Source organism: Parambassis ranga, unplaced genomic scaffold, assembly GCF_900634625.1.
Source record: "Parambassis ranga unplaced genomic scaffold, fParRan2.1 scaffold_27_arrow_ctg1, whole genome shotgun sequence".
In the NCBI taxonomy this organism is placed as follows: domain Eukaryota; kingdom Metazoa; phylum Chordata; class Actinopteri; family Ambassidae; genus Parambassis; species Parambassis ranga.
The window spans coordinates 409,476-429,681 of NW_021144800.1; the positions used below are offsets into that span (position 1 = coordinate 409,476).

The following is a 20,206-nucleotide window of genomic DNA, read 5'->3' on the forward strand; positions in this document are numbered from 1 at the left end:
CAACCACCTAATCAAAGGCAATAAGCTCTGACAACACCCCAACAAACTGGGAATAGGGTTATAGAATAATTATTGTATGTTTCCTCACTGTAACGCTGCTGTTAGTAATAACAGTTTCTTTGGCGGACCTTGAAGTTTCTATGCCCTATTACTCAACACTGTGCTCTGTTTGTACAAGGAGCCCTGACAATCAGGCATCTCTGCCACTCCCTACGTATTGATAATAATGCCGCACAAACTTAATCACAGTACTCATGTTGAATGTATACAAGACCTGAAAGAATACAAAGCTCAATCAAAATCAGCAGCACACCATGCCAAACACATACTGGTACTCACACTCAAAACTACACTGAATCTCTGAAACACATGCTTATCTAAAGACACCAACCTCTCCTTAATTATTATTAATTAATATTATGATTCATTTTCTTCTTTTTAATGTGAAAGAAGAAAAGAATTCTAAGAAGAAGAAAAGAAGAAAACAAATCTGTCAGGGCACGGTTACATTTCCATTCAAACAATATAAAAAGCACTACTGTTTCCATTACAGCTGAAGGTTTACAAACCATGTACAGAATCATTGTATCATTTAAAATAACACAACATAACAGTTGTGGCTGTGTTAGTAACTTACTTTGTAGATGACTGGCTCAGAAAATACTGGGGTATCAACACACAGTATCTGTGAAGAGGACACAGAAAATCATCAACACATGCATTGTGTTTACTGTCACTTCTTGTATATGCTGCTAACACAACCCAATGACTCCATGGGTATTAATAAAGTTAATGTGAACGCACGACACTTTGATCATGTTCAATTTCAAATGACATAAACCAAACAGGCTCTCACACACAAGGAGTTCAGCAGCTCTGGTGCTTTAACACATCTTCATTAAAGTGAACAGCCTGAAACAGCCATGATCCAGATACTAGGACTGTCAGCAAACATTACCAACAACTGATTTAAGCTAATCGAATGAACTCAAAATTCATTAGTAATCCTGTACTCCTGTTAACCTCTCATTGTGATCAACAATTACATAATGCAATTAGCAGAAAAAGTGTCAATATTATTACAAAGGGGCAGCTAATTATCTACAGGTTTAGATTTTGTTCCACAACACCCACTGTTTTAACAGAGACAAAATGGCTGACATGGAACGACAAGAGGAAAACACCAAGTCATTGAAGCTCATGTAAATCACATGAATGACCTCACAGTGTTGTCAAATCATTTAAAATAGCTTAGCACACATTAGCATCACATCTTTCAACCAGAAAACCCACACATTAACTAACAGACAAGAACACCAGTAAAGACAAACGAGCCACATTTAGATCTTCAACAGTGCAGCCACACTGGAAGGACATGCTATATTCTACTCTAATCTATGTCCTTCCAATGTGGCTGCACTGTTGAAGATCTGAATGTTCCCACACCATCAATACTACCAATATGCAGATACACCTGGTCACCTATAGAACTCTACAGCATGTATTGTCAGCAACAATACACTGTACTTTACCACAGACACAAAATGGCTGACATGGAATGACAATGGCAGGCAGCAGAGTGTGTGACTGACAAAAGTCAAGGATCATTGGTGGGCAGCATCACAGCTCCATAATTTAGGAGAAAAGCAGAGAAGATGACTGATATTGACCAGGTTGCTTCACATACTATTAAATCACATTAATCAACTGGTGCAGCTGTAGTTGTAATGACAGGATGTGACACAGTAGCTTCATCATGTCATTGAGGGAGAGACAAAGCTCATGATACACACAGCCTTACAGAAATGAAGGCTCTCTGTTGCATTAACACTGTTTCATTAAGGTTAATTACAACATAACAGCATGAAACAGCCATGATCAAAGTCAGCACAAACCAAGAACCAGCAGCAGGTGCATTCTCACAGCTTTAGTCTGTCCCTCAGCCACATTACACACTTACTATAAACCAGTCTGTCAACCTGATTTAAATCATATAAACTGCCAGTGATGAAAGAGTGAAGCACACATTTGCATCAGAAGCAGCAGAACAACACACAACACACACAAGAACTACATCTGTCAATTAGTAAAAAGGCTGTCCCACATATTAATGCTACCAAGGTGATGACAGTGTGCTTTAACACAGCACTCATCATCTATGGCCTCTCCTTATTACACTTTCAGTCACAACACACTGCACTAACCACAGTAACCAAACATGGCAGACCACAGTCATTTACCCAGTCACAGCTGCACTGATGCTTTTACACTGTCCCACACAACTTCATTCATTGAGAGCATTATAGCACCAAAGCAGCACATTAATATGAAACCACACATGATTAGGACTCACTGACCCTGTTAGCCTTTCACATGCAGCAAAATACACTAATTAACTACTTCAATAATTAATGATTTAAATTAAGTTTAATTAATTTAATTTAATATTAGCAATATGCAGAGAGAAGACACCAAGAAACTGCCACATCATTACAGAGCTTCAGCAATATTAAGCAATGCTTATAATCTCAGTTCACTGTTAAAATGAATGAGCCACACAGCACATCAACATTATCCACATTATCTCCACACTGCACAATAACACCAATGTATGAAACATTTTTAAACATGTAGCAACATTATCAGCATGAATATGTTAAGCTAGGAAGCTAACAACAAGCAGGAGGAGCAAACCGTGTCTTACCTCTCATAAGCTGATGAAGGAGGGTCTGACCGTCGTTCGCGCCACACGGTTTTTATATCAGGTCCAAGGGTCCAATCAGATGTCCCCTTCAGTGACTGTGCACCTGGCTGTCATAGGACGGACTGTCTGTCAGTCAGTCAAATGTCGGCCATGTTGGTCTGTGTGCAGCTCACGTAGCAGGTGTAGATACACACACACAGAGTGCCGATGTTAAATTAAGCGAAGAATAATAATAATATCATAATATATATAATATGAACTGATCAGTTTCCTGACGGTGTTCCAAAGATCTTCAGTAACAGAGATGTCCCACTCTGTCCTGGTGGCTCTGTCACTTGTGTGTGTGTCTGTGTGCATGTAGCAGCAGGAAAGACAGAAGGAGTGAGAGGTCTTACTGTTAGTTGGAGGCCATTAAAACACGCGTGGAATGATGTGAGTTCACGGTCCTGATGCAGGTGGAGAGGAAGGTGCACTCCTCTTCCTCAGTGATGAAGGTGAGCTGTCTGCTTAGTTTCACTGATGTGGATTAGCCAGCTATGCTTCAAGCTAACTGTTGCTAGCTTAAAACCTTATAATCAAAACAACATGTGCCGCTGTTTGAGCGGTGGTTTTAGCGAGCATGCCAACAAACAGAAAGGCCTCCATGTTCAACTTAAAGGCACTACAAACAGGTTTTATCCTGCTGACTGAGCTACATGCTGTCACTCATTTTGACTTCCTACTCGCTATCTCTGGGCTCACAAACGGGAAGTTCTTAGATGACACTTTCTATGTCTCAGAGAAAACTCCTACCTGCTCTCGTACTATAGAGTTCCTTCTGTTGAATGTGTCACTGTTTGTTTAGCATGTTCCTCCTGATGTTAGCTGTATGACTGCTGCAGCGACCGCTTGTTTTCTTTTAACGGCAGCCGGACACGGATGCGGCGGAGTGTTGTTGGACAGCAGCAGAAGACGCAGCGTAGACCCAGATTAATTAGTCACAGGTTCACTTGCTTCGATTTTCGCATCAATTGACGCAAAGACGTGAAATCAAATATTTGTAAAACTGTTTTATTAATATTTACAAATACACAAATACAGACATAAGACTTCTTACCATAATGTGTTTTTGAGATTGGAGGTTGAATCCTTGTAAGCCGATGTTACCCCACATGGTAAACAGAGTTTGCTCCATCAGCACGCTGTCTCCTTTCCTCCCTGTGGACGTGAACAGCTCCTCCAAGTGTGGCCGAGGAACATGAAGCCATTGCAGCAGCATCAAAACAAGGCCCTGAGCAGCATAACAACAGATAAAGTAAAAATAAAGACGATACAGAACAACCATTAGATCTGCAGATATACATGTAAGTCTGTTCCGGTTGGCCAGCAGGTGGTGCAGAGGCACGGTTGGTTTGGTTGGAGTCAGCTCACATGCTGCACTTTTCTTCAGTGACACCGTAGTTGCTGAGAGAAGTTTGTGCAGGGCGCCATATTGCTTTCAGAAGTTTGATTCCTCTGAAAGGTAAGCAGCACTTTATGATGTGGTTTATTTCATGTGAAGGTAGTGATTGTGCATGGCTCCTTGGGAGCTCACTGTAAAAATGGATATTTATGAGGCTGAGTTCTGTTTCTGACAATTACATTATTTGGTAGTTAACCCTTCATTGTAAGCATACCTATAAGTATGTGTAGTCATATCAGTGTTAATTTTGGCAGCAATTTTTGATTTAGTTTTTATTTTAGTCTTGTGACTAAAATGTCATTTGATTTTAGAAACATTTTAGTCATCAACATTTTTTAACGACTAAAAATCGACTAAAATTCTATGATATAGGCTATTTGTCATGAAATTAGTTTGACTGTGCAATAAAAACAGGCACAGCTTTAACTTGTGTTATTTGAAACAAACATCTCTTTATTTAATTGCCGTTACCTTTTCACAAAAGAACAAAAGCACCAGTGAACAGTGAGCTGCTCTCCCTGAACGTTCATACACTGTTCAGTCATGACCTTCTTCATGAACAGGCTCTCTCATATTCTAATAGGCTCACCCTTAACCCATCTGCAAACACGTGTTGCCAACAGCCAATAGAAAGAAGACACAACACAAAAACTAATCAAGTTTACTAACATGAATACAAACAACAAACCTAAAATAACATCCCTGAAGCTCATACACCCAACACTAACCAGGTCTAAATGCATTCACTAGTTAACTAGTGCAACGTTTTGCCTTACTAGTGCGAGAAATAAAATATTTAATATCAAGAAATGTAACAAATGCTGAACTGGCTTTCCATACAACACTGTCATGAGGTCCACATTGTCCTGTAATGGAATCCAGAGTCTGAGAGTGTATGACTGGCAACAAATAACAATTTCACTTTGTAGATTAAAGCAACATGTGCTGACACCAGAATCAGTCCTGTCAGCTGATATGAACAGGACTTCCTCCTCCTCCTCCTCAGGTTCAGACAATATGAAGTCCTCTATAAAAACACATACATTCATTAAGTATGTGTTCTTTATGTGTATAGGACCACTGTCCTCTGTGGACTAGCAGATGTGAGCATGTGAGGAACTGGAACCACTTCTTCATCTGAACCATGGAGATGCCAATTTATAACACCTGAAACCACCTCCACTGTCTGCACACACAGGAAGTTCACCCTTAAAGAAGCATTCAGCGAATTTCTTTATATGTTTGAATGTAGCCAATCAATGCTCTCTGTTTCAGTTAACCTGTCTGCACAGAATTAGTCCCTGAAATGACATGTAGAGCCTGGATAGCTCAGTCGGTAGAGCATCAGACTTTTAATCTGAGGGTCCAGGGTTCAAGTCCCTGTTCGGGCGGCAAGCTTTGTACTCTTGTTACACCACATTCAGATGTTAACCCTTTAAACCCTAAAAGAAAAAAAAATCACCTAAAAAGACAATAATAATGTGCATTATGCATGTTCTTGGTGTCTAGGAACATCCAGGGAGCTCGGAGAATGCTTTTCCAGTGTTTAAAATATTGTGTCTATTAGTATGCCTGAGTGAATTACAATAAACTAAATGAGAAATGTAACATTTCTATCCTCAAGTTTTTTTCCTGTTTGACAGCAGAAAACAGTATGCTAACAATGATTCTATGTACACAGATGCCATTGATCACATTCAGCTATCCCTTGGCTACAAATGTACCAAATTTGATAGAATTTGAACAAAGAGCAAAGTCTTCACAAAGGTTTTAGTAAGGATATCACCAGGCGGACACTCTGGCACAATTTGGCACCACATTGCCAAATAGGTTACTTATCATTTCCAAAGGGAAGTGGCTGAAAAATACAACTTATATCCATTTCACTAGTCTATTGCCATCTACTGGAGCTTTTGGGTATGAATTTTACCTTGTACTTCATCAACTTCTACCATTATGCACAGTGTAAAATCAAAAACATCAAAATGTATAATTTTGTCTCCAAATAGAGCAGTTTTTATTATCATAACTAATAACTAATGTAAAATAATGAAAGTCCAATCAAATGTAAAGTAAGAAAAATACAATAACAACAAGGAGAGGTGATGCCTCAGCGTTGAGCCCAGATGGGCCTGGGACCTCGCTGAAGAGGAAAGCCAGGTCCCAGGCCCATCTGGGCTCTTCCCTCTTGTTGGCTATGAAAATAATAACACTTATTTTTATCTGTAATTGCATACATATTGAAATATACACATTATGTAAAAAATATGTAAAGACAGTATTGAATAGGATTGAATCATCCTTCATCTCTGTTCAGCTCTTCCCTTAGGGGTTGCCACAGTGAATCATCACCACTATCCTCTGCATCCTCCTCTCTCACCCCAACTACCACCCTGCTGTCTACTATACTGTGTATATGTATATATATAATAAATCATTTTTATTAGCAACAAATAGTTTACACTTCAAAATAAATGTACAAAACTTACTCATAAACTGGGTCCATCTTTTCCAACATTCAACTGGCTGGCAACGGGGTCAAACAAATCCGGAAATCCCTGCCGTTGAAATTCTGCTCCATGCCCCTCTCGACGCAGTAAGAAGAAGAGATAAGCTAGCTAACAACCTAAAAAAAACCTCTGACACTCACTGAAACTCACTGAAATTCACCAAAAGTCACTGAAGCGCACTAAAGCAACTACAACCTCCACAAACACCTACGCGCACTAGCGTTAGTGTTGTTGCATCTAGTCTTTACGCAGGGATTTTATGTCAGCTGGGTATTGTAGTCCATTAGATTTTTTATACCATTCAATTCAGTAGCTTGTCCTCTTTCATTGGACTACAAACATGGCCGTGTCAGAATTTGAAGTAATAGTGCCTGCACGTTTTCAGCCCTTCAGCGGCCCATCGGGTTTAACCACTGCAGTACTGTTAACCTGCTAGCATCTTTGCTTATCTAAACACAGTTTTCATTTCTGTCCAATGCGAGACAATTACCAACCCCTATAAAGGAGAGGTTCTGCTTCTCAGTTCAATTCAATTCAGTTTCCACTGACCACTTCCTGTTATGCAACAAATACACTTTATGATTCAATGTTGAGCTAATGCCACAGCCACAAAGTCAATCAAGGATTGTTTTTTGAAGACGTTTCGCCACTTCCCCAAGTGGCTTCTTCAGTTCTGCTACTTTTCTGGTTGGGAATCCGAGTTTTATGTGTTCAGGACCTCTGTGGGTGGATCTTGCAGGAGCTCACATGACTACGATCCCTATAGTTCAGGGTTCGGCAACCCAAAATGTTGAAAGAGCCATATTGGACCAAAAAAACAAAAAACAAATATGTCTGGAGCCACAAAAAATTAAAAGCCTTATATAAGCCTTATAATAAAGGCAACACATGCTGTATGTATCTATATTAGCTATATTAGCCTACTATCAAAATGACTAAGTTGGCTACAAATACATAATGAACCTTCATGATTACATGTTTATTTTCTCTGCAGCACATCCTGTAGGGAATGACGCACCACGTGACTGCTCTGTTGTACGACAACTCCATTACAATATGAATGAATTATGTTTCATTGCTTTGATGAAATTAAAGAAATGCAATGAAGAAATCCGATTTTTGATGTCATTTTTATTTTGAGGATTCGAAAAAACAACAACAAAATGGAACGTGCATAACGTGCCCCTTATCTGGGCAACAAACAGAGTGCAATAAAACGCAGCCTGCATTTATAAAAATAAAACAGCAGCCTTTTGAAAAGGTAAAGTATATAAAATCTAATTCATACAGTTTAAGTTTGATTTCTGTGCAAATACCAAGCAAGTCAGTGCAAGGGTAAAACAAAGCAGCATCCTCTTCTCTTTTGGCACGCAACCAACGCAGCTTCGGACCTGAGCAACAAAACACAATAATATCCCTAAGTGTCATTCCACATATATACTGACGAAAATCAGAAATCACTTTATAGAAACAGCCACTTCGTTACTAAATATGTGCCTATGACAGGATTGTGTTCTTACCCGTTTAATGTGACGTCTGTTTTCGGTTTTTCCATTTTCAATGGTCAGCTTCTCAACATCGGGCATTTAAGATGTAACTTTAATCTTGACGCAGGACTGCAAGCTCTCATCTGGCGGGTGCAATATTTTGATTTGATGTAGTTCATGTTTGGAGATGCAATCCACTTCTTAAATCTATTTTTGCGCTGCTCTAATTTCTCCAGAAGTAATGCAATCGCACTTTTTCTCTCACTCCCAACTGGGTACTCGGCTGCAAATGTAACATGCCTTCCCTGGAAATGTCTTTCCACTGGCTTAGGAAGTGGAAAGACATTTTCCACTGGCTTCCACTTCTACTCTTTTTGTTATTTGACAACTTCTCGCTACAGAGCAAACATTCAGGCAATCCTTCCGCATTGGCAATGAATGCAAATGATTCGGTCCTTTGGGATCCATGGCCCATCACACAGCCACCGGTTTGTTTACAACAGCCACCTGCCTGGCATCCCGCCCTGCTGATAGAAACGTGTATCGCAGGCTATGACGCAAATCTTCGTTGACAGAAATGTTGAAATTGAATATTTATTCTAAACATTTTTACAGCATTGGAAAATGTTAAGAATGTTTGTGTCATGTTTGTCCTCCTACAGAAACCATATTAAAACAAAACATTATATTTCCCTCCCACATCTTTTTCCATTTTCAAACATTTTTGAAAAAGCTCCAGGGAGCCACTAGGACAGCGCTAAAGAGCTACATGCGGCTCTAGAGCCGCGGGTTACCGACCCCTGCTATAGTTGGTTAATGGCCAGTTAACGACCAGAAACTCTGGGATGAAGGGACAGGGTTGTGAACAGGTGAGAGCTGTTGCCTCACTAGTTGACGGCCCATCGTTAGAGTTTGAGTGGGAGTGAAGTCTGCTAGGAAGGGATGAAAGGACAGAGTTGTAAACAGGTGAGAGCTGATGCCTCAGCCCTCCCCCTCTGTTTAGAGAGGGCTTTTCCAATTTCACATAGACGCTTCTTTGACTCCTCTTTCATACCATCTGTCCTCCCTGTCTAGGATTTGGACATTATTATCCTCAAAGGAATGACCACTGTCTTTGAGGTGGAGGTGAACTGCTGAGTCTTGTCCTGAGGAGGTGGCTCTCCTGTGCTGTGCCATCCTTCTGTGTAGTGGTTGTTTGGTTTCACCAATATAGAGTGGCGAAACGGCTAGAATGAAAAGCATTCCAGAATGAAAGAAAGCATTCCCAAATGAAAGGCAGAAATCTAGAATGAGAGGCAGCATTCCGGAATAGACATCCATCCACCCATTCCAGAATGATAGGCAGGATTCCGGAATGGTAGACAAAATTCTGGAATTAAACCCCTAACCCGACAGTGACCTGTGATGTCATCCGATTGGAGCCAGAGACTGACCCTCCTTAAGAGCAACAGTGGCAAGAAAAAACAGGAAGAACCCCTGAAAGTTTTGTCCAACGTCTCAGCTGTTACCTTTAATATTATCATAACAGATGAAATCATTCAATTGGATTTTGTGGTCTGGGTTAGATCAGTCAGCGTTTTAAATGAAAACTTATTTCTCCTCCAGAGGAGGAACTGTCAGGAGTGGGATTTGAACCCACGTCTCCAGTGGAGACTGCGACCTGAACGCCAGCTGGCGAAGGATCGTCCGTACAATGTTGGAAAATGTTGGACACAAGAGCCAATCACAAGCCTTCAATTGCTGGAGGTGCGCCCAATCAGCTAGCGGATTTCTTCCCCACTGTCCAACATTTCCAACATTTGACCAATCACGGTGGACAAATGTTGGAGCAGAGAATCAGTATGGCGCATACCGGTCGTCATTCATTCTGCACTAGCTAGCGAGAAAAACAGTCGGTACGGTAATTAAACAGTTGCTACAGTGCCGTGTGACACTATTTTACGTTTGTGTGTCATGTAAACTCTTGTACTGTGTTGACGTTTTTATAGATTGATAGATTTGTTGAGTTACGGTCGTTACACAAAGTGGATTTTGTTTTTGCCACTCGGTGCTTACTAATGTTATTTAAGGTGCAGTGTTTAAACACCAAACCTGAGAATCAAAGTATTTCCACCCACGTTTAAGCACTACCACAGCACCGTTTAAGCACTACCACAGCACTACCACATAAGTTATTTAGATTTTTATGGTGTATGGCCATATAGAAATGTCTTCCTGTAAATAAACATTGTCCCTTAATGCTGCTTAAAGCTACGGCATTCTTTGTAATATTTTATTATATATTTTATATTATATGTTGTGGTACACGGCGTGTCAGAGGACAGCGGGGGGTTGGGTGATCTATTTTGCCAGCTGACATGCTGTGGGTGAAAGGAGAGAGACGTGAAGGACAGCGGTGGCAGACAGGAGAAGGAAAACGGGAAAACGGGGAGAGTAAGAGGGACCCGTGATTCGAAAAAAAAAATACGGACAATATCCATTTGTTTTTATGGACAAGGATCGCCCAGGGAGAGAGAGGATCCTGTGTGGGGTTCACCAGGAGGAGTTTTTTGTTTGTTTGCCTGTTACTTTTTGATCGGGACTGAAGGGACATTTATTTGTAAATATGGGTCGGATTACAGCGTTATTTGGGATGTAAGAAAATATGATTTTGAGTTAATAAACCCGAAACAGTCTCATTTCATGTGTCTGTGGTCTGTGTTATGCAACAAAGGTAAATAGAGTACAACACAGGAGAGTCCCTGCTTAATAGCAACACTCCGTTTACTTTAGGCAGACTGTTAAAACGTTTATCCATATGTCCATTTGTAAAAATGATGCCAAAAATGTAGCAGATGCAGATCAACACTAGCATTCCTGTGGTCGCCGGTTCGAATCCAAGCTGTGGTCCAAAGTAAAATCCTAAGTATTTCAAAAGTTTGAAATACGTACATAAATTAGATATGTTTCCACAGCTTTCCTTTCTTTTTTCATTTTTCCCTTTTTCCCCTCTTTTTCCTCTTCTTTTCTTCTCCCCCCTTCTTCCCCATCTTAGACGGACGAATGTTCCCCAGCTTGAACGCAGCGCCTTGGACCGCTCGGCCATCCTGACATGAAAAGCGTGCCCCCTAAGTCGTGCTGTCCACAACAAGTTTGGAAAATCTCAAGGATGAATACTTAATAAACAATCTGAAATCTTCACTGACACTGATGTGGACAGACTCAGAGTGTGTCTGTCTATGCTATCTCAACAAGTCTTGAGCCAGAGATGAGATTTTTCATCTGGTCACCACATGATGAATCATTCTGACTATTGTAGTACCTTGAGATCTGCCTTCCCCAGGTGTTTTGTCCTTAAGGTGAAGCAGTCTCTGCCTCAAGGTGAAACTGGGTTTGAAATGTGCTGGGACGTTTTATCCTTTGCCTCCTCACTGCACACCAGTTGCTCTCGGTCCAGCGTTTTTGGAAGTGTCAGATGGACTGTGCCAGGGTTTGGTCCTCAGACAGTCAATATAAATGGCAGCACTGACTGGTCAAGATGACCTTTTTCATAGAGCTCGTTGTTAACACATCAGACTTGTTAAGTGTAAACGATGGAGGGGCATAAAGTGATCTTGGAGATGAAAAGAACCGTTGTTGGCAGGATTCGAACCTGCGCAGGGAAACCCCAATGGATTTCTAGTCCATCGCCTTAACCACTCGGCCACAACAACCGGCAAAAGGTAACGATGAAGAGTCTGACGACCCAGGTTGGTTCTGTCCATGAGTGCATGGTCTTGTCCAGTTTGTCCTGTCCAGTTTGGTGTTGGTGCTCCTTTACTTGTTTTCCATTTCATTCGCAGGTTTGATTGTTCACACCTGTGATCAGTCATCAGCCAATCCTGCTGCAGCTTCCATCTAGTATATGTGTCCAATGGAAGCTGAGCAACATGTCAGCTACACACATAGAAACACTACACATAGTTTGTCATATAAATAACATGGATTGAATCATGTTGTACAGTCAATGGAAACAAAAAGCACTGAGAGTGGTGCTGGTAGTGCAGCAGTGGATGGAGGCTGAAGTGCTGCCACCTAGTGTCAATATTTGGTATTAACTCTGACTACATATTCCACCTTTAACTCTCTGCCATATATACTGTGCCATGTGTGAAGTGATAATAAAATGTGAATGTGAATTTATTGTAAAGAACTTTACTTATTATCCCTGTTATAAGTGAGCAGTGTGTGTGTGTGTTTGATGGAGTGTGTAATGTCTGCTCAGTGTTACTGATGCTGCTGTGTGTGATCTGAAAACTGATCAAACTGTGATGTGTCTGATGCTGACAGAAGAATCAGAGGTCAGACAGTCGGATCCTCCTCTGTGACACCTTTAACATCATATCAGAAATCTCTGTCTGCTTCTGGTACATGCAGCTGATCACCAGCAGGGGGCTCACTGCTTTGCTGTCACTCAGGGGGCCTGCTCTGTCTGCCACTGGGATATGATGAGGTGAACGTCAGAGTTTGAATGGATTTCATTTGTCATGTGTTTATGATCATTTTATGAATCAGTTCAAATAAAGGAGACTCACTGAAGTCACAGTTTAGTGTTTTAATACTTATACACACTTATTTTGAAGCTGCTATCAACTTGATGAGTCTTCCTGTTGAAGCACGAGGCAGGACGTGTGTCAGAACATCCATGAACTGAGTAGATTAAGAGGAAAAGCTGATGTGTCACAGCTGCTGGTTGTGTTCTTTAGTGTCTCCATCTTGATGAAATGAGGCGTTTTACTTCCTCCAAGTAGAGTGGACCTGGCTCACAGAGTGCTGCTGCTGTTTCTGTCTCTCTGTGAGCACCATGTTAAACAGCAGGCTCTGAATAGTGACGTCATGATGTCACAGTCACATCAGTCTAATCTCCCAATCTGAGAGAGAGCTGTCATCAACAGCAGGAAGTGCAGGAAGCTCATGGTGTGCAGGCCTCTGATGTGTGGAGGCTGTTGGCTTGTAGCAGCCAACAAGAAGGGAGTTTGTAAAAGTTCTCTGTAACTTTAGATGTGAGGATTCAGAAAGAACTTAGATCAGATATGTGCAGCACTTGTGCAACAGATACTCCAACAGTGACAGCTCTTCTGAAGAAAGCCTGAGGAGCTGAGACCTGGATGAGACACTGATACAGCTTTGCTCTGCTGACAGGAAGGATGAAAGCTGACCACACACACACACTGACACACACAGACACACATACACACACACACGCACATACATAACACAAACATATAGACACACACACGCACACACACACACACACACATATAGACACATGCACACATATAGACGCAACACACACACCAACACACAATCATACACACACTCTTACAGACATGCACACACATTTATTGTCACACCGGCTCAGAAAGTGTGACACATTGGGGAGGACAAACACAACTTTAACCGTTTGACCATTTTATTGAAGAAAGAACAGTAGTTGTATACCAACAATTGACAAACAAGGAAATGTGCAAACAAAATACACTGCCATGCCTGCAGCAGGCTGGAGAGAGAGCAGCCCTCCTAGTAGGCCAGACAGGGAGAGAGAGAGTGAAGCAAACAGACTGGGAACTCTTAAACCGTCTCCAGCTCGTCAGCACAGGAGAGCTGCATAAGCTCAGGATCAGCTCCACCCAGCAACCTCCTGCACACACAGGGGAGAGACAGCAGCAACAACACAACACTCCCTGAGAGGCCAACACAGGGCCACAATATAGACACTGACACACACTAACACACAGACACACACACACAATACACTGCTTCAGACACACACACTGCCTGCTTCAACTGTGGAAAGGCTTCCTGTGCATCAGTACAACAGGCTGTTGGGCCTTTGCAGGATCCTGCAGGGTCAACCCCAAAGTTCAGACTCACAGTTCATAGCAGGATGAGCTGGATGCAGTCACAGCTCCTCACTGTGTGCAGCAGCTGGACTGAGCTGAACACTGGACTCAGACAGATTCAACATCCACACTTCAGTCACTGGAAGCCTTCAGAATGCTTCTCTCCTCACTCAGCTTCCAGTCCAGATCCAATACCTTACTGCAGGTAGTGACGGACCTGTCAGCTGTGTGTTAGAAATGCATGAATAAACAGCAGCTTCATGTTGATGCAGGACGTATGAGGTCGGAACACTGATGAGATGAAAAGATTCAGAGGAAAAGGCAGAAAGAGCAGAGCTGATAAGTCACATGACTGATGCACTGACACGCTCTCTAGTCAGCTCCAAAACACCACTCAGATCCATCCACCATTCCAGAGCAGCTCTCAAAGGTGATCTGGAATGACAGCTGACAGCAGAGAGAGGAAAGCTTTAAATGTACTGCTACAACCTGATTGGCTGCATGAGCAGCGAGGCAGCGCCTGATTGGTGGAAGAGCTGACTAGAGAGCGTGTCAGTGCATCAGTCATGTGACTTATCAGCTCTGCTCTTTCTGCCTTTTCCTCTGACTGCTGTCCTGATAAAGACCTGAGGAAGACTGTTTGGAGGACACACAGAGTGGACATGGGTCACAGAGTGCTGCTGCTGTTTGTGTCTCTCTGGAGCTCCGGTAGGACTCTGCTTCTATGACGGACGTCTTTATAAGAGCTGGGAGAAGAGTGTGTGTGTGTTTATATTTGTTTTCTTCACTGACAATCTTATTACGGATAATGCTACTAAGGATCACAGTGGAATTAGTCTGATTGTTTTTAAAGTTGTTATTATAGCAGTTTATGTTCACTGTGTATGTCCACACTGGATGTTCCTTTTTTAGGATTAACATTTATGGAGCCCTGAAAGGGACATTTGCAATTTATTTATTTATATTTCATGCTGTATTTATTTCATCCCTAATATGCAAATCTCCTCTTAAGATACAAATCATAAAGTACACAGTCCTTCTCTGGATAACTATAAACTTCACTACATCCAGTGGTAAAACAGACTGAGCCCTGTTGTTGCTGCTGTCAGCTACAAGGAGACATAAACACAGCGTGAACTGAATCAATATGAATTAAAATGGAGGAAACCTTTATTTGACCCACAATGCAGAAATTAAATCAATACATGTAACATTCATTGAAAACATGTGGCAATAAATGAATGACTAATATGCCACCATATGAACGATCTGGCACCGCCTGGCTGCGGCTCCAAGCAGATGAAGGGAGGTTGGTGAGAGGTGATGAGGTGATGATCTGTTGCCAGAGACAGGTTGATGTGGCCACACTTGTGTGAAACCAGCCCGTCCAGTTAGGATCAACACTGATTGTGAATCAGTTTCAGCTGCTGTTGTGCAAATGGAACAGACAACAGGTGGAAATGAGAGGCAGTTATCAAGACAAATCCCGGACGAGCCCTGGTGTTTAACTGTATTCCATTGGACACCAACTCCTTGTTGTTGACACTCCAGTGTTGTTGACACTTTTCAGTTTCAGGCCTCTCTAACTACCACACAGCTTTACAAAGCTAACAAAGTTCTATTCAGACCCAATCCAGAGCAGTTGTTCCACAGTAACACCTGCAGGAGGACGTCATCACCCAGTATGTGACCTGCACTGTGAGCTGTAAAGGCTGCTCCATACTCCGCGAGACAAAGAGTGGAGAACGCACTCCACGGGTGGTAAGAGATACAAAAAAAAGGTCTTTTCCGCACTGAGGTACCATACTCCGCGAGACGCGTGTGTGCAGAACTCCTCATACGGCCCGCCCACTGCAGCGCACGTCAGACACCAAACAGGAACAACATCACACACAGCCCACCTCCAGTGTTTGTGAACAGAGGAAGGTACAGCAGCTGACATTATGGATTTTGCAGCTTTGTTAGTGCAGATGGACGAGGAGACGAACATGCATAAAGAGGAAGAAGAAGAAGAGGAGTTGTTGCTGCTATGCACGGAGTTTGCGAGAAAAAGGCAACGTAGGTGGCACGTCCGGCCACTCGATGCAACGAGAGTCGAGCAGGGAGAGTACAGAGTCCTGGTGCAACAGATGCGGCAGATGGATGACGAGAGGCACTTTAGCTATTTCAGGATGTCGGCCGGACGTTTTGACGACCTTGTCCGTCGGATCACGCCGTTCATCCAGCATGCACCCACACACAGCATGCCCATCTCTATCCAGGAGATTGGCAGTCACACTGCGCATATTAGCTTCTGGGAGCTCACAGGTCAGTGTCGCCGCCAGCTACAAATTGGGACTGACAACAGTTTGTAATACTGTTTCCGAAGTGTCCAAGGCCATCTGGCTTGCCCTGCAGAACGAGTTTGTGGCCTTTCCATCACCGACACAGATGGCCGACATAGCTGTGGACTTTTGGAGGCTGTGGAATTTTCCAAATTGTGTTGGGGCTATAGATGGAAAACGTGAAAATCAAAGCACCTCCAAGAGCAGGAAGTGACTACTTTAATTACAAAGGTCAGCACTCCATTGTTTTGTTGGCTGTGTGTGACGCGCGACATAGATTTACCATGGTCGACGTGGGTGCCTATGGCAAAGAGAGCGATGGAGGAGTTTTTGATAAGAGCAACTTTGGGTCCGCTCTCAAGAATGGCCAGCTTCCTTTACCACCACCTGCTTGTCTTCCCGGCACGACCATCAAGATGAAAGTGGAGAAGCGCAAGAGCCTCTCCAGGTATATAGGTAGGTGTGTAAACAGCACTGATTCAACAGATTTAATTAATTCAACAATGGATGTTTTGAGGAGCAGCTTGCTGAGGCAGTGAGGAGATACGAGCATCTCTACAATACATCGTTGAGGACCTACAAAGACACGCTGATGGCCAACAACTCCTGGAAGGAGATAGCAACGATACTCTGCACAGAAGAGAGTGTGTGTCGCAAAAAGTGGCGCTACCTGTGCGACAGATTTGCAAAGGCAAAACGCAGTGTGCAGAATAGTAAAAGTGGTGATCCCGGTGGCAAGAAATTCCCTGTAGTATACACGGCGTGCGCTGCAGTGGGCGGGCCGTATGAGTTCTGCACATACACGTCTCGCGGAGTATGGTACCTCAGTGCGGAAAAGACCTTTTTTTTATCTCTTGCCACCCGTGGAGCGCGTTCTCCGCTCTTTGTCTCGCAGAGTATGGAACAGCCTTATGACTACACTAAGCTATGCAACAGTACTGATGCATGTGTTTTTATTTTTGCCATTGAGATATGCTATTTACATCCCGCTCTGTAAGCATTGATGGGACTAGCGGCAGCTTTGTGCATGGTTGGACGCAGAGTGCTGTGGGTCTCTGCTCTGCTGCAGCTGACGCTACAGTGAGAGTGACCAGCTGTGAATGCGTTGAGGCGGGGGAGGAGCTCACGGCCGCTGCTTGTCGAGGACTGACTGCAGAATGATTTCACGCCAGTTTTCAAAAGTCACCAGAGAGAGTCACTAGTTGCTTTTGATTAAAAAAAGTTTGGAAAGCGCCAAATGTAGTGAGAGAGACGCCAAGTTGCCAACACTCATCTCTATGCTGTGGTAAAAACACCTCCCTGCATTACTTGATGCGCATGTCCACAACCGAACAGAACACGCGCCCTGAACTGGATTTTTTTCCTGAACCGTCCCACCCCTAATATATATATATATATATATAAACAATATTATAAACAAGATATATATAAACAATGTAAACACTATAATATAACATATGAAGACAACAATATATAATATAACAATATAAAGATGATCAACAATATATATATTATAAAGAAGCAAATGCATTTTTCAAACAATATTCCTCGAAACCTGAGCACTGAGCACCTGAGAACTCACACACACACACACACACACTTTGAGCTAGTTTGGTCTTCGTAAGAGCTAAAAACAACATACTTAAATTCCATTCATATAACATATTTATTGGTGTTTGTGTGTAAATTCGTAGTCTGCAAAATTGTTTGCTAAGTTAAAATGCCCGCAGCCTCTTATTAAGGGAGGCTGAAGATAGGTCCTATTACTGTGCAATAGGACCAGTTCTGGGACATCAGTCAAAAATGGACCTCATGGCAGAGTTTGAACTTGCTGTGCAGGGAATGGAGTGGGCTGAGGTGGTCTCCACTCTTGAGGCAGCCTTACATGACCTCCTCTACCCATCCCCTCCTCCTCTTCCTTCTGCTGCCCCTTGCTGCATCCTATGCCCAACCTCAGGGACAAGCTTGTTATGTGTTTGAGCAGCAAACTCCACCAGCTGGCAGAGACAGCTAGCCAGGGACAGGTAAGACACTGAGCACAGATCAGGGATTTATGTCATCAAAAGTATGAGCCAAATCGTCATCTTTGGCCTCCAAAATTAAAATTGGAAAAAGCTATGTAATTAAAAATTTAGTGATCAGCACAAGCTCACCCAACACCCTGCTGTGCCGAAAAAACACAGTCATCTTTTGCTGCCCTCCTGTTATTGTGGATGGCCATCTGGAGGAAGAGGGCAGGGAGACACCGGAACCACCCCCACCAGAAGTCACTACAGCAGATTTAATTGCTCACCCTGAGCAATTTGAGTATATTACCACATCTGGACATGTCACAGCTGTAAGTTTCTTATGATGGCCTCCTGCCAATCTCACTGAAGCATTACCTTAATATTGATTTTGCATCCATATGACTTCACATCATATCTGGGATCATCATATATTTTAAGTTTAACCCTTTTCTGTCACATTTAGCTGCATCCTGTGAGGGAGTATAAAGGGCAGCAGGGTGGAGGTGTGCCCATGAGGCGACTAAAGCTGAGGGAAGTAGGAAGCTGATGTTACTTTAACATATTTAATTAATTTCTCACTTTGGTAAAGTGTTGATGTTGATAAACATTCTTAGTGATTCAGTTTATTTTCAGTAAAGAGGTTAAAGCGAGGCAACTGGACTTAGAGATTCTGGAAGATGTTCTGCTGCTCCTCCAGCTTCATCAGTTGCTTCATCACCTGTTCAGAACTAAACAACCTCTTTCATTATAGGGCACACAGGAAGTTACTGTGCTGTTTTGGAGGGAGGCAGTCATGACCCCACTGTCAATTGGGGTCCCCATCACCATCACCCAACTTAAGGGGAAGTACAGCCCGGACTACGGATACTTCCTCCAAAGCACCCACTTCACTGAAGTGAAGGTGAGTGTACTCACTGTAGGAAGTAAGCTATGTGTGGCTTTCCAAAGCAATTAATATTCATATTTCCTTTCTTCAGCATTCCTTGGAACCCATAGCAGTGGAGGTGGAGGGACTCCGCACTAAAGACAATGGAGACATTGCCATCTTAAGCCTCCAAAACACAGAGTTTGTTGTTCCTCAGGCAGTGTGGACTAAAGACCTGCCCGAGGAACTGGAGGAGTTCCCAAAAACTCTTTTTTGGAATGAAATCCTTCATACTCTCCACCCTCTGTACCTTTCCGTTGCTGTTGGACTTTCCCCCAACCCACTTCTTTTTCCCCCAATTAATTAACATAATAACTACATAATAATTACAAACATAATTTGTATATAGTTTCTGTTAATAATAAAATGATTGTTGAGTATTACAAAATATAATAATAATTGGATAAAAATTGTTTGCTGGTTATGTCAATAAAAATGATTGTTGTTTCAATTAATGCATATGATTACATTTAAATTATTATTATTATTATTATTATTATTATTATTATTATTATTATTATTATTATAGGTCCTTCGTGTCCTTAATAAATAATAAATAATTCACTTTAGACTCTGCAAAGATGTTATAATGTGATGTCGCACTTCGCGTCATCGTGCTTCTACTGACGTGCGTCGAGGGTGAAGACCGTCGGAGTGAGAGCTACCTTCGATCAACCGGAAGTTTTGTGGGCCATTCAATGAACTAGAAAACTAGAAAATGCTACGACTTCAGAGGAGGACCACACTCTTATAAATGTGCTATATAAATAAAGCTGACATTGACATTGACATTGACAAGAGCCAACTGATGCAGGTTCATGGCCTTCATTCAAATAATGTTTATTATTATGACTAGCAAATGATCCAAATATAAAACTCAGCTACAAAGAAATATGTATAGAAAAATATATATAAAAAAACATCGAAAAGCATCTAAACTAGATC

General features: G+C 42.2%; 2 non-coding genes across 2 annotated transcripts; one reads left to right on the plus strand and one right to left on the minus strand.

Moving 5' to 3' along the window:
• The first annotated feature begins 5,463 nt into the window (after positions 1-5,463).
• Positions 5,464-5,536, plus strand: trnak-uuu (transfer RNA lysine (anticodon UUU)). The gene has a single exon. It is a non-coding gene; the product is annotated as a tRNA-Lys (tRNA).
• Positions 5,537-11,752: 6,216 nt separating this feature from the next.
• Positions 11,753-11,834, minus strand: trnas-aga (transfer RNA serine (anticodon AGA)). The gene has a single exon. It is a non-coding gene; the product is annotated as a tRNA-Ser (tRNA).
• Positions 11,835-20,206: the final 8,372 nt, after the last annotated feature.